The sequence below is a fragment of the Podarcis gaigeae genome, assembly GCF_964106915.1.
Source record: "Podarcis gaigeae genome assembly, chromosome: 4".
Lineage (NCBI taxonomy): Eukaryota > Metazoa > Chordata > Lepidosauria > Squamata > Lacertidae > Podarcis > Podarcis gaigeae.
The window spans coordinates 72,127,567-72,143,474 of NC_139677.1; positions in this window are offsets into that span (position 1 = coordinate 72,127,567).

The window sequence follows — 15,908 nt, forward strand, 5'->3', positions numbered from 1 at the left end:
AGTTGTGTCTATTGTGATTAATCACACACTGCAAATATCTTCCCAGCCTACACTTTGTTCTAGTCTGCAAACTGAGGTGCCTGGATTGCCTCTAAAAACTTCAGTGGTGGCAGTTGTGTGAGAGTTTTCCTCCCTAAAATGCAGTCCCCAGCTTGTGACAATGCTCTCTTTCTGTGGGAGATTTTAGCAGTCAGATCTAACAATGTATATTTTCTAGTTAGTATATGGAGGGGTTAAAGACCACTGAGTTCTAAATTGCTAGAGTAGGCTCAGTGAGGTCCTGCAGCCTCTTCTCCTAAGAGGGAGGAAGTAAAGTCTGTTTCCTGTTCCATTCACTAGTCCTTCATTCATGCTGCAAGCAATGGAAGCAGGCGTGCCTCAACTTAGCTCCCAACCTCAGATACTTGTCTGATGGTGCTTTGCTGTATTTCTTCTTAAGTATTTAACCTGCATTCTGCTGCTGCATCAAGGAAAATGCCTGTCTGAGACCTAGAAAGTGTAAGTAATCCGTTTTAAACTTCTTTTGCAGCATGTGGTCTGATTTATTGAAAAAGGCATAAAAGAGGGGCAGCTGCTTCACACAGCTGAATGAAATAAATAAGGCTTAATAGCCTACTCCTATATATCATCAAACTGCCTAAGAGCAGGACAAAATGCTCTGCTTCTGGGGCTCTCTGTGTACTAGCCCCACATTTTTAAAACGGGCAGCACTTCATTTTCCTTTGTTGTTAACCCACACATGGGTCTTTAGAGGATCAAATCTAACTAATACAGCCTCTTCCCAATTCCCAACACCTCCAACATCTAGCAAAATTGCACAGTGCTATATGCAGACATTAGTGTGTCATTAGCATGCATATTCCCAGAATGCCTTGCTCTTCCTCTGCTTCAAATGGAGTGAATCTAAGATTGATTTTTGTCTTTCAGCAAAAGTTAAAATTAAAATGCATTGCCTCTGAAATAAACAGTATATTAAAAGAAACAGTCTCAAATATTGCCTCATGTGACATTTAGTTGCTCACTATCATGAAAACCTCAACTAAAATACCAGAGGAAATTTGTGCCGCCCTCCTTATTTTCTTGTGCATAGAATACAATGTAAAAAATTATTTCTGGCTTTAGTGCTTGAACAGGAATGAATTGCTACCTTAATGTTCTCACCTACGGTTTTATTTTGAGATGGTAAATCATAGGGCTGGATCAGAACAGAGATGTTTCTGTGTGAAGTGATGCCGTCTAAGCCCCACATGGAAATTAGCATCTATGCCTTCAAAGAGCACATAGAGGGAAGAGTGAGACTGAGCATGCTAGACTTATGCCTCCACTGCCAGAACTTCATACATTGCATGGAAGACCAAAATCTGCATATGTCTGGCTAAACGTACATAGGCTCAAGAATGTAATTGGGAGCCCTGCACTCATATGGAGGAATCTATATTTATTTAGGTAAATGCAGACCTAAATAGAGAATGTGCAAAGTTCTAAAGTGGAGCCAGCAGCGTCAGTGATGTTGAAAGGTATGGGCAGCACTTTATTTGAATGTTTTCCCCACTTCCTTGCAGACACAGTTGAATGCATGGAAGCTAATTTCTGGAGGGGGTTCAGAAATTCTGCAGCCATAGGGCTGTGGTAATTATGTTTAGTTGTTAAAGAAAATATGGGTTATATTCAACTAAATTTGACTAAATGGTTGCATTACTGGAAGCAAGTAAAAGGATCTCCACCAGTGCAATAGGACTTCACCTCTCCAGAACAGCACATGAACCACCATGAAGAGGATCTGCGGAAATATTTTTGCCTGCTATGTACTTGGTTTCAATATGCAGACAAGAGATCATTTCCAGACATGGAGACTGGAACCAAATTTGGAGCTAAATGGATTTGGAAATGGTATCATTTCCATAGGAATACGATGGCATTTTAATGCCAAAGCACAACTTTATCTCAGTTACATGAGGGATAGTCGAAAGCTTCCTTGCATGCAAACATCTGGATTAGCCTGTAGGAAGAGCAGCCTAATTGCCACCACAACTGGATCTGCTGTGGGCATGAAACAACCACATACTTGGTCTGTACACACCATTAATGGCTTTTGCACAAGTGTCCACAACCAGGCCACATAAATAAGGCTCTCTGGTGGCTATGCACAATGAAAATTGCAGTCTTCATTGCCACATCACCACAGGAGCTGCTGATATCTGCTGTTCTCATACATTCCAGTATTTTGCTTTGTATATGCACCTGAACTGGAGATTTGTATAAGATGAATTAAATGGGGAAATGGTGGCACAAGATGAAAGGACAGGTTAAAAAGGTCTCTTTTGATGATGTGAGGTACTAATTTCTGTTCTGTCAGGTCCCTGTTGTGAAGCTTTGAAATGCTTGCTAACTCCCATGATTGCTCAGCTAAAGAAATACAATATATCCTGGATTTGCTTTGATGAGATTCACAGGATTCACTGCGTTTCCTCGTATTTTCATAAAGCGCTCATTAAAGTCATGGTTCCCACTGAAGTTAATGCAGGAGGCTCCACTATTTTTCACAGCTATTATAGCTCTACTAAGGCAAAACCAATGTTGGATAGCTTCCCACCGGTAATATCACATTGATGTGTTGCAGATGTTCAGTGGAGAGGGCACCGCATGTGCTCCGACAGAAAGGCACTTTAGCTTTGACTAAGGGCATATTCACAAGGCCAATCTGACATGGCAATTGGATGGTGAGTTGTGTTGATAATGAAGCAGTTGTGTGATTCTTTCACCATGACTACAACTTGCAGCATAACCCCAGTTTAGATCACTTTAATCAGGGCTTTGAAGCAGCAAAGTAAATGTTGGCTGAGTCATGAACTGTACTGTATGGTTTTCTTCTGTAGCAGCCACCCATGTGGTGGTGCTTGCTGAAGTTCCATCTGCTGGTGCTAAATGTGAATTTGATGTCTGCCACTGCTGAGCAACAACTGAGGAGAGGTTCTGCTGCCTTGGAGGAGGTAGTGCTACACTATGCAGTTATTGGTACACACCAGCATAAGCTAGCTTCTGGGCATGATGTAGGGACAGGAGGAGACAGGAGAGAGCTGGGAATGTGGGAAGTAAGACTAGAGAAGCTAGGAAGTGAGGAAAGGTAGTCAGGAAAAGCTGATATTTTAGTCCTAAATGTCAGAACTGCCCACAACAGCTGCACAGTTCTGACAAGGAGAATGTTAATTTTATCTGTGATGGCCTGCCTTGTACAGAATATATTTTCTGCTTACAAGAGGGTGATACTAGAACAACACAGCCTGTTTGCCCCCCCCCCAAGCCACACGCAGCAGTAGATGGCTTGGGGCTGCATGCCAGTGAAAGTGACTTTGATGGGTAGTAGGTATTGCCAGAGCTGGTTGTGGGTGTGGCTTGGCCTGGCAATGGGTGGGGCTAGTAACACATGTATCCACACACCCTTCTGCAGAGAGGAAAGGTTAAGCTTCCCACCACACCTCTTGTGCAAGAGTCTGAGGAACAGCACTGATGCTATTTTCTGCTCACGGTTCTTTGGATCCCAGCTTTTTAATCTCTAACATTGTATTTTTAAAACAAACGCTATCTGTCTGTATCCTTGCAATATGTTTGTATCTCTCTGTGTGAATACATTTTATTAGCTTTCTTACCTGTCCTTTGCCATAAGGTCCCAGGGCAGTGTACAACAATGAAACATATAACTATAAAAGAGTCGCTATCATGATATGAGTAAAATGTGAAAACACAGTTCCATATATAAAGCGATGAAAAATGATGCCATATATAAAGGCAATACAAACATTGAGAGCCAGTGTGGTTTAGTGGTTAAGAGCAGTAGTCTTGCAATTTGGGGAACCGGATTCGCGTCTCCGCTCCTCCACATGCAGCCGCTGGGTGACCCTGGGCCAGTCACACTTCTCTGAAGTCTCTCAGCCTTACTCACCTCACAGAGTGTTTGTTTGTTGTGGGGGAGGAAGGGAAAGGAGAATGTCAGCTGCTTTGAGACTCCTTCGGGTAGTGATAAAGCAGGATATCAAATCCAAAATCATTTAAAACCAATTCTACATCTAAAACTGTTTCAACACAGATGCAGACCGGGATAAATATATGATCATAGATATATGTTTCTAAATGATGAAATAATCGCACAACAAAGTACCCTGTGGAAATGTTTGCTGACCTACATCTGTTTAGATTTTAGTCACACCTATAAAGCCTTTGGCTAAATGCTTAGTCCCCATCCCAAGATGAAACAAAAGCTAAGTCTTGGCTCACACCACTTTCTTGTTTCCTTGTTCCTACCCTCTGTGAGCATGGATCCAAAACTGTTTTTTATTTATAAATGTGGGTGGGTTACAGTTTTTTTTTTTTTAAAAAAAACCAGGATCAAAACATGTTATGTTAGCTTGTAAGAGAAAGCTCATGTAAGGGCAGCAAGGGTGTACCAATTTATGGTTGGATAGAGCATTTCAGTCCCAGGGCTGTCAATCAAGCAGTGAATTCATTTCAGGAGGACATACTTGTAGAGGGGCTTCCATTTCACAATGCTTGTTTCTTACTTCACGCAGCAGACATTCCAATATGCAATCACTTCATCTTAGGAGATGCTATTATCAGATGGCTCTTGACGGTTATGGCTCTTTCTACCTCTCAGGCAAGTCTAGCAAAGTTTTAAGAAATTCAAAACACAGGCGTATGAGAAAGAGATGTATTTGGTGATGAAAAGAAAAGAGCCTTTCATCTGAGGACCCACAGCTAATTTATGCAGTTCAATAGTGTTACTAAGACTGCAATCTTAGCCCCACTTACATGGGAATAATCCCCATGGAGTTCAACCAAAGTTCTCAATACATATGGTCAGGATTAGTCCTATTAAAACAGAGTGATCATATGTATTTTGTTGGGTAAGTGCACTATAGGGCAACTGTGATTCTACAGTTACCATTGGACTTCCACTCCTATTATCTTTGACCACTGGCCATGGAAACTGGAGCTGAACAAAATTGGAATCCAACAAGTTTTGGGAAAAGTGGGGGGGGGGTAGGTTTCCCAGCCCTGATCTTGGGATCCTAATTGAACACTATATTTTCCCTATTAAAATATGATAACGGTGTTCACATAGCAAATAGTCTTATTACTGTAACTATATATTCCAACTGAATGAGTGTCAAGTTTATAAAAACTGTATGTGCATATCAAGGGCAGAATTATGGGTGATATCCAATGAAAGATTTTCACTAGTACAAGCATGAGCATTAGCACAATGGGATTCCCCAGTCTCCTTCCCCTGCACATGCCACACATAACCCCCAAATCTGCTTTGGGAAGAAGAAGAAAAGTTTGGATTTGATATCCCGCTTTATCACTACCCGGAGAAGTCTCAAAGTGGCTAACATTCTCCTTTCCCTTCCTCCCCCACATCAAACACTCTGTGAGGTGAGTGAGGCTGAGAGACTTCAGAGAAGTGTGACTAGCCCAAGGTCACCCAGCAGCTGCATGTGGAGGAGCGGAGACGCAAACCCGGTTCACCAGATTACGAGTCCACCGCTCTTAACCACTACATCACACTGGCTCTTAGGGCTTAGGGGAGCCCCAGAACTGACTTAGGGTGCTGCAGAGAAAGGAATGGGGGAGAACATTCCATTCCACAAGGAACATTCTCTTTAGCACTAAACTGAATATAAAATATTTTCATATGAGAGATCTATGTGTCCATATGAGAAAAAGCAAATGTCAGTCAAGACACCAATCAGAAGCTGAGGAAAACATGGAGCCAAAGTCAGGCAAGAACTGCAGACATAGGAGAAGCCACTGTCCAAACCTAGAATGTTTCAGTATGAATTGTTGAATACAACTAAGAAATGGGATGCTCAGAATGCTCGAGAGTCTATGTGAGCCTATAAAAAAATGAACTGTGGACTCAAGGGGCAGTTGTGAGATAAATGTATTGAATGAGAAAAATCTGAATTCAAACCTTATGTATACCAACACCTGACAATGTGGTTGACATTAAGAGAAAAACCTGAAAAACAAGCCACAGTTCAGCAGTATTTTCCCATTGACAACCATCTTTAATGAGCACAGCTCCATACCAGTGGTTACAAATGCCAAGAACCCATGAAGGATTTGTATCTGAGCATAAGGAGATACAGTTATTGGCACTCCTTGGACTGATAGGTGGTCTTGAATTAATGCTGGCACATAATGAGTTGGCAAAGATTAGGTGGATTTGTTATTGTAGATATCAGTCTCTGACTCAGAAGGATGAACCAGGACTGAAGAAATATGAGGCAGCAGAGCCTTCTTATCACCAAGAGGAAAGTCTGTTATGTCTGAGAGCTAATTTAATACTGGGGGAAAGTGCTGTACTTTTTTCAGTTTGGAGCTTACTTTGCTTGCATGAGGAATGAGATGCAGCTTTCTTCCACTTGTCTGTTAATGTGCCTCAAACCAGACTAATGGGAGGCTGCTTCTGGGAGCAACCGTCCAATGGTGATACTTTTGTAATGTATGTGGTTAACATATGAAATGGAAATTTATGAACAGCTCTGAATAAAACCATATGCTAAGTATACTATAGGATACTGCTCGGTCAAACCTGGAGGCCTGCTCTACTGTAATATTTAACTGCCTTAGGACGTTCCTGCAGGAGTGCCCCGTGGTTCCTTCCCACCCTTCTGCGGTATGTATTTGTCACAAAATACATAATAAAAAATAATTAAAACAGTTAACAATACTAATGTATACAAACTAATAAAAAACTAATAAAAACACACACATTCCACCCCAGCCCACCAGGGGTGGCCCTGTCCCTAGGGCAGGTGGGCTTTATAGTGTTGCCCCAGCAACTGGTGCATATCTAGCTGGGGCAGCATGTGCTTTCAATGCTGCCTGCCTGCCCAGAGTGATAACAATAACAATAACAATAACAATAACAATAACAATAACAATAAATTTATAGTTACATACAAAGTAGCCTTCGGGGTGGAGCATTGATTTCTAATGAAGAAACACCATTCAGCAATGCTAGCTTGGCAGCTGAAATTGTCTATAAAGGGAAATGAATTTGAATAGTTCCTACTTTTTACACTCTAAAGGCAAATTGAGGGGGGAAATGTTGAAAACTATTCATTTTCTTACATTTATATTTCAGTTTTCTTCTACTATGGCTCTCAGTGCGGTTCATGTGTGCTTCCTATGTCCCCACTGTGGAAGGACGTGTGGATCCAGAATTGGCCTTCACAGTCACTTATGGACTCACTGTTAAAACTGTGTTTATGGAAGACAATCTTACTCGGCTACAAGTGATCACCGAAGAAGAAGAAGAAGAAGAAGAAGAAGAAGACGACGACGACGACATGTGCTTCCTAGGCAGTCACTCAACTAGGCACTGACCAGACCTAGACCTGCTTCAGCAAGGTGGTGTCCACATGTACCTTGAGACCATACCCTGGGTTGTGGGGTGGGATTGCTGTCAGAAACTCATCTATTGATTGGTTCCTTGAGAAGTTTTGTTTCCCAGACAAATAATTTCCCCAAATTAATTTTTTCAAAGCATCAGTAGGAGAACATATTTGAATATTATCTTCACTTTGTTGATTTGCTTCTACTTTTGCTGAGAATTAGTATGCCTTCTGCCCTCTGCTTTAGGGATTCCACTGGATATGAAAGCTCATGGGCAAAGAGAGGAGGAGATACTAGGAGAGGGATATTAATCTCAACTTTTATTCCCAGATCCAATCACAAAGAGTAATTTACTATTAACTCGAGAGATGGAAGTGATAAAAAGATAACTAAGGTAGCAGATAATTAATTAGACATGGAATATGGGGTTTTGGAAGGGGGCATGTTTTATTAAAGAATAGCATTAACGGACATGGTTGCTTTTTATGTGAATGGGTTAAATTACCTGATTAGAAGGAGAAACATAGCTGGATAGTGTAAGAAGACATGATTTTTTTTTCTACAAAAGTTCCATCTTAGGCAACATGCAGGTAAATAATTTGCATAAACATTTATAGAAGTTTTTTTTAGTTGCTGTAGAGCAGAGGTGGGGAAATTATGGTCGCAACAAAATCTGGAAGACCACAGATTCCTGACTAGTGCTGCAGAGATAAAAATGAAGGGGAAAGAACATTTAACAGAGGGCAAAATGAACACTGAAATTAAAAGGAATGTAATTTTATTATTTTAGAAGGCTTTCTGGGAATTCAGAAAGTTACCCTCAACAGCGTATGCAAACCAAATTGTCCTTTAAGAAGGGTTTGGGATTTTGTTTTTAATAAAAAACCCTGAATGAATTTCATGACTATAAAGTAGCTCTGTTAGCACAAGGATTTCTGGCTGTGCAATGGAACTTATCTTCCCTCTCCATCCCCCCCACACCCCATAATCAGAAATCCTTGTACTCTACTAACAGGACTACTTAGTTGGATACCAACCAATAGACTTAAGTAATGTAAGCCCATTAATTTCAATAGGTCTACTGTGAGTACAATTTAATTGGATATCAGCAGCCTCCCCATTGAATCCAAAATCCACTCAGATAACTTACCAGTCCCAATGCTAGCATTTTGGAAAAAGAACACCACACTCACAAAATGTGGACATCAACCTCTTTTTATCCCAGATAATAAGTTTATAGTGAAGCATGGGAAAGATCTGAAAGTGGGTTTCTCCTCTCAGATTAATGATATTTCTGGAGGAAGCAGGATAAGAGATCGGAAAGCTTCTAAGGCATTTACTGAGTGATGTGTGTGAGTTCCTTAATAAGAAATCTACATAGGAGAGAAAGGGAATCATTCAGGAAGTAAAGTAATTGGAAACAGAGCATAAAAGAAATAAACCATTGGACAGGAAAAAAACCCCTCACAATTCTCAAAATTGTTATAAAAAATAAATATTAAATAGATATTAAAGAAACTTTAGAGGTGAAAAAGCTTTTGTGAAAGGAGATAAGCTTGATAGGCTTTTTGTAAATAAAATGGCTTATGGGGCAAAAAAAAAAAGGTGTATAATTCCTCGAATTAGACATACAGTGGACCCTCTGGATATGAATTGAATTGTTCCGGGGGTCTGTCTGCAACCCGGAAAGTCTGTAGGCAGAGGGGCACCTTCTGTGCATGCGTGCAGCGTGATTGAGCACATCTGCGCATGCACAAGTGGCGAAACCTGGAAGTAAACACTTGTGGGTTTTCCACATTCATAACCCGAAAGTTACATATCCAGAGCGGTACATAACTAGAGGGTCCACTGTATGTGATACTTGGGCTAATAGAAGAAAGTGAATAATGGAATTGGCCTCCTGAGAGTGGCGTTGTTGCTCTTGACTGGACTAGTTACCAGATGGTTTGGGGGAAAGCAGGTACAGCAATGGGAATTTTGGGTGGACTATGTTGATATGCACACGACTCCCTGACCCCAATATTACCCTTCCTTCTCCTTTTCTTGTAAGCAGCAGTGATGCTGCTGCCAGAAGAATGTTACCACCTTACCCTGCAGGCAGCCTCCTGGATAGCTCCATAGCTACGTATATAGCCCCAAATCTCAGCCCTCTAGCATTACAGAAAAATAGGAAACTGTACCTGGTCAGTATTTCACCATCCAGCTGTGCATTTTCTATTCTGATTGACTGTCTCTCTCCAGGGTCTCAGGCAGAGGCCTTTCATATCACTTGCTACATTTTAACGCAGCAGGGAAGGACCTCAGTGGGGGTAGGAAAGAGGGAGGATGTTTCTTTGCTCTTGAAACTTCCCTCCCTTGGTGAGGCCTGAACAAGCTAGCCAGAGCCAAATCACTGAATACCATCATTCAGCTTAGAGTCTGAGGATACACTGAAATATTTGCTTTCAGATCCCACCTGTCTTCCCATTACATTAACAAACTTGGACACAGCCAGTTCTACACTAGTCGAAGCAGACGAAGACGTAGGCAATGAAAAAGAGAAGAAGATTATTAATATATTTTATTGTTTTCTGCCTCTTAAATTCCTTTTATGAGATTAATAAACTCATTTAGCAGATGGAGCCAAGTTCAAGGCATGAGAAGCCTTCCTGAGTAATTTTTTTTATTAACTCTAATTATGCCTACAGGTGAAGAAATAGCTAAGTGACTCAAGTTTCCCTGCTGTTTAATTTTATCTAAGGAACCGTGACTCCTTTAACAAGTCCTTTCTAGGAAAGGACAAAGATAATTTGCCACTTTTATTGGGTTATATAAGAGACGACGAATCCATTACATACCATCTAATATAGAGTGTATACAAGGAAAATGTTGTGAAAAGTAGGAATGTGACACAAAACAAAGACTGGGCAAAAAAGAGAAGGGGTCTGGGCTTTGAATTAGGCATTCTCACTGGATTTTCTTGTATAATTCATTGCCATGAAAGTAAGATTCGTAAACCAATTTGAACAGTTATTGAATTCTGGCGGAAGAGAATACAATTTGAGTATTGATTGTAGATTTATTTCACTAAACTTTCCTGGAAGAAGAAATGTAGGCTTAATCTAATGGACATTTTTGCATTCATTAAAATAATATGTCCCAATCCTAAAATGCTCAGTGTTTACATCTCCTGTAATGTGCATCTAGATGTGGGTCATACTCATTCCTTCTCAATGAATCATGTTTTAACCTTCAATGCTTGTTACAGATATCACATTATGTAGTTCAGGATCCCCATGAGATAAAGGTATAATACTATTCTCATTTTACAGATGAATAAATTTGATTCCCTACTATATAATAAAAATGTAAGAATGTCACCACACATGCATCATTGGAGGATTTGTAGTGTCACACCACAATCTGGGATTTGCATAAAGTCAGGGTGGGATGGGGAGCAAAACTGAAAGCAGGTTGCACAACAGCCATTGCATGGAAGCAAGAAGTAGGGACACTGGGGGGAGGGTTGTGATTCAAAGTCTAAATAAAGTAGGAGTGGAGGTAACAGATGAAAATTGCCGGTTTAAACCATGGCATAGGTTTAAGGACTTCACATCCTTTATCCTTCTCACATGAGGCAGGTGAGGAATGAAAGAGGGAGAGGTTTGAGTGCAGTAGGAAAACTGAGACACTAAAAGGGGTGTGTGCTATTTTAACAATAATCAAAGTTTGAGTAAAACAGGAATTGAAAGTTATTGAGAGGAAAATGGCAGTATTAAACAATAGCAGAGGATTGAGAAAACAGAGATGGGAACACAAAGATGAAAAATGTGGTTGTTTTGTACCATGGCACAGGCTTGAATGAAGCAGGAATGGAGATACACTGAGAAGTGGGTAATAGTGAGGGGGGAAGTGGCAATTTAAAATGAAGTTAGAGTATAGCAAGAAGGGAGTTTGGAAATGCTCTATTGTGTTAGCTTTTTGGTGTTAGCTTCTGTAATGTACCCATCTTTGCTATTTCTCTTTGTAAAAACCAGTTTGTTTTTTAAGAAAATCTCAGTAACCAAAGTGGCCCTATGCCAGGTATTCTGGCCCATAAGAGATGCGGGTGGCACTGTGGTCTAAACCACTGAGCCTCTTGGGCTTGCTGATCAGAAGGTCAGATGAGCGCCACAACCCCATAGTCGCCTTTGACTGGACTTAACCATCCAGGGGTCCTTGTCCTTTACTTTTTCCCATTTATTCTGTCCCATCATGATTAAATGGTGGCCAACTTCCAAGATCCATCTGCTGTCATTAGATAAGCCTATGGCTGAGAGAATGGTCAGCATCAGTGGGCCCTGCTGGATGCTTAGGGCCCATTTGGTGCCTGAAAAAGCTGTGTGCTGATACTGGCCCTGACAGCAAAGTAAACACTGAACAGACACATGGAGACTACCTGGCAAAATGCATCCCTCATGGCTTTGTTGGCATCCGTATGTCTTGTGAGCCAATGGCAGAGTAGAGCCAATGTAACCACTAAAGAGTTACAGTGCCTACTGTGGCTGTAGAGACTGATACAGGAGAGACATGTTTCGTTGCAGGTGGGACAGATGAACATGCTCTGTATTGCTTCATTCCTCAGAGCTACAGATTAAACATGTTGGTGATTCATGTGGGGCCCTGCTAGCCAGTAAGGGGGTGTATAAATACATGGTGCTGATGTTGCCACTCCCAGCCTTCAATGCTGTTGGCTGGCAGAGAACCAGAAAGAAGAATCAGACCTGAGATTCCACACATAATTTACCAGATGCTGGAATCTCGCTGTGTTTAAATACTTCCTTGTGACTCAGGTCCCATGGGTTCCACCTCCCCACCATGGGTGGTAAGCATGGAATGTGTGGCCTCTACCACATACACCATTGTACCCAGACTCCAGTTTGTTTTATTCTTTGATCTTACTCATCCTTTTCCTCTAGCACTTGTTCCAGGCACTGATGAGTAGATAAGAATGTAAGAATGGACTTGTTGTATGAGATCAAAGGTCCATTTTGTCTCGCACTGTTTTTCAACAGTGTGCAGTCTCCAAAAGGTCACAAACAAGCCATGAGAATGAAAATGAAGGCCACTCACTACTTACTGCTTTCTTTCAGCACCTCAACTTTACTGATACATTACCTCAGTACATTATTGTTCCATTTTAGTTTGTGTGACTTATAAAAACTGCCCTCCCCAAATTCTTCACACTATTTGGGAGAAGGCAGTAAGGAACTCAGATGATAATGTCAAGAAGTTGGCATGTTGGTAGTTTGGGGGCTATTTGCACATAACACAGAAAGAGGATATGCAACATTAAGAAGGGGGGGAAGCAGGCAACATTTGTATATGCTAATTGATACAGATAGATGCAAATTTTGAAATGATTTCTATAATTTCATTGTGATTCAATTGGCTCTCATCATAGTGCAAAAGACTGACAAAATGACCCGTATGCAAGATACTAAGTCTTGATGAGCAACTTCTAGGCTCTAGCTCTCCCAGACTTGGACCAGACAGACCTTGAAATAAAAAACCCTCCAAACAGAGGATTTCCCTATGCCATGTAGAACACATGGTCATCCTGTTGATTTATGGAGTGAGCAGTGGACTAAGAAAAGAGGACTAGAAAGACCACTGGTTCCTTCAACAAATATTATTAAACAATCTTAAAATTTGATCCATGGTTGCACCTGAAATTCTCCAGCCAATTCATTAGGAGAGTCATTTTGCTGAGTATTTTCCAGGGGTGGGTGAAACTTGTCTAGCAAATTATAGGGGGAAAGAAACCTGAACAATTTAGACTTTGTCCTTGGCTTGGGTAGGAAAGTCTAAAAAAAATCAGTTTGCCAGGTGAAGGAGAGCAGGGAACTGTACTCAAGGATGGCAAAAAAGAGAGAATGAACTGATTTTTTATTTGTTTGCTTGTGAATGTCACTTTTACAGTGCAAAAGGAGAGGAGCAGAATTTGAGCCAGGGCTTTTCAAGGCTTAGTTCCAGAACCTGTTTTCAATTCCTGGAACAGGTCACACTCAGCAAGCAAAGGAATCTGACTCAGTAGGGAGGTGGTAGCAGAAACATCCATTTCATTCCCTCCCACCAGAAAAACCCCCGCTTCTGCAGAGCACTCTTGTTTAGTTTGGCAAAGCATATCAAAAATCCTGAATTTCCCCCCAAAGCTCCATAAGAGTTCCATATCATTGATACTTACTACATTCAAGCTGTCTGAAAAGTGACAGCCCCAGAATTGAAACTTTGCATTCCAGAGCTTTAATGCAACACAGGGAGGAGAGTCTTCATGGTGGCTACATGTGCGTGAGGTGTTCATTGTACACAAAACCACCTTGTTCATTCATGTAAAACACCTTGTCCATATATAAACTTCAAGCAATATATTGAGGATGCAGCAGAGGAAGAAATGAAGGCAAGCAGGCACCAGTAATCTACATTGGTATTGTGCTGAACGTATCTCCTGCATTCCCAGTCCCTGATCATTCTCCATCAATTAATGAGAAAGAATTAGAAAATCATAAAAAGGGAAGAAAAACATGCTGAAATTCTCATGGGTGGGGGCTGCCTCCTATGCACCTGACAACTGTTCATTGTTTTTTATTTTAAATGAAGTTACTTTCCTTTAAACAAACTTGTGCATAAATATTTTTCAAAAGGTGAAAGGAGGACTTTTAAAAAAACAACAACAGCAAAAACACTGATCTCAGACATTTGGTGGCCAGCCTCCCTTCTTTCCACATATGTTAAAGCTCTGGAGAAGAGATCATGAGATCTCCTCCTCCCATTAGAACAGAATGGGCCCCCAGGAAGTTAAAGGAGCTGGATAAATGCTTAATGGAAAGATGTATGAAAACCATACACCACCCACAGGCACCTCACCATGATAAAGCATGCTCAACCCTGCAGCCACCGTAATTCTGAATAAATTCTAAATGAATTTTAAAGTGACTCAATAAGGAAAATAAGTCTCATTCCAGGCACAATCAGCACAGGGTGAATATGCCTGCTGGTATGTGACCCACAAAGCAGTAAATGAGGTGGATTTCTGCCCGTGTGTTGACTTTTGTGGGTCCTCACAGGAGGAAGGATGGAAAACATTTATAAGAGTTCAGGGCCATTTTGCCCTGCAAGCTTTGGACCCACTCACTTCAGGTTAGAGCTGAGAGATCTGGGTTGTTGGTTGATAAGGCTGGGAAGAAGTGCTTTTTTTCTGAGAGTACTCAAGGATATGCAGTACAGGGACCTTTTTTTCCTAGAAGAAAAGCACTGGTTAAAAGTGTGTCACTTACTGTAACAACTTCACAGTGAGTACCAGCACCATTTTTCTAGAAGAAAAGCGTTGCCGGAAAAATTCTTTCTCTCAACTTGCTGGGGTTTCCCCACCTTTCCATGAGTGAAACTTAGGGCTATTTCTGCAAAATCAAAGAGGCCTGAGGGGAGCATTGGTCATGGCATGCCCCATGCTTGAGTTGGGGTCTCTACCTGCCTGGAATCCTCACCCTGGTTGCCCAGTGACACCTTGCCAGCTTGACTTGCACAACAGCAGGGTTCAGAACTGAGTGACTCCCAAGGAACAGATTTGATGTGGTCCAACCCCAATGGATCCCATTCTACCAGCAAGGGGCACGTGGAATGGTGAACTGATCTTGGCCCTACTGTCATGCCAACCCTTACCCTGTCTGCTGCAGTGGATCAAGATTTGGTCTGATTTCATTCTAAACCTTTGTGTCCTGTCTGGTCATTTGCTTCTCTAATGGGTCACAGAATGTGCTTGTCAGGGGAATGGGTCTTTTGATAAATTGGAAGGCAGGCTTTGGCATAGTGCTAATCTACATCTAACAGGTATTAGGATACCATCATTGATTTGAATAGGCTTGCCATCCTTTAGATACAAGCATATTATAGTTGATACATTGTCTCCATTTACTAATACTCAATTTCTTTGTGGTTGAAAATCAATGTTTTAAGGTCTGTACCAAATCTTTAATAATCCCACTGCCGAGTCACACAGAGATGAGGAGGCATGTGAAGGACTATGCTATACCTGTTTAACCAAGAAAGAAAATTAATCAAAAGTGTAAGGAAATAGTTACTTTAAAAAAATAAAACCCAAGAAAATTATAATCATAGTTGTGTGTGGATTTGATGCATCAATCCATCTGCTCTAATATTTCGGTCTTCTAACCCAATGAAACTAGATTTTTAGCAGAAAGATTTCCAAATAAAAAGATCCTTCTAGTGCTGATTAAGGGATTGTTTTTCTCATTTATGGTATGTATCATACATGTAAAAAAAGACTACAAATACATATGCACATATTAGGAATTCTGATTCTTATCGAGAATTCAGGTGATGAGTGCCAATAGAATGAATACCTGTCTTGAAAGAATTAGAAAGGTTGGAACTCTGAACGGAAGCACTCCTCTTAGAAAAGAGGATATATTGAAACACTTTGTTGCAGTACCCACTTCTGTTATTCTATATTGCGTTAAACAGTGGAG